This window comes from Vespa velutina, chromosome 10, assembly GCF_912470025.1.
Source record: "Vespa velutina chromosome 10, iVesVel2.1, whole genome shotgun sequence".
Lineage (NCBI taxonomy): Eukaryota > Metazoa > Arthropoda > Insecta > Hymenoptera > Vespidae > Vespa > Vespa velutina.
In genome coordinates, this window is record NC_062197.1 from 606,073 (window position 1) to 606,404 (window position 332).

Below are 332 nucleotides of genomic sequence, written 5' to 3' on the forward strand. Positions count from 1 at the left end.
AAAAAAAAAAAAAAAAAAAAAAAAAAAAAAAAAAAAAAAAAAAAAAAAAAAAAAAAAAAAAAAAAAAAAGAAAGAAAAAAAAAAAAAAAAAAAAAAAAAAAAAAAAAAAAAAAAAAGAAAGCAAAAAAAAAAAAAAAGAAAGAAAGAAAATAAAAAGGAATTAAAAAGAAAAAAAAAAGGGCAAGAATGTAAGAATGCTTTTAATACCGAGACTTACTACGAGAGAGGCTCGCGCGACTTTACTCGCGCTCGTGCGTTCGCTTTTTAATTGGTATCGAATCTCAATTACCGGAGATTAGGAGATTTTTTTTCACCTGCCGACCCGTCGCGAG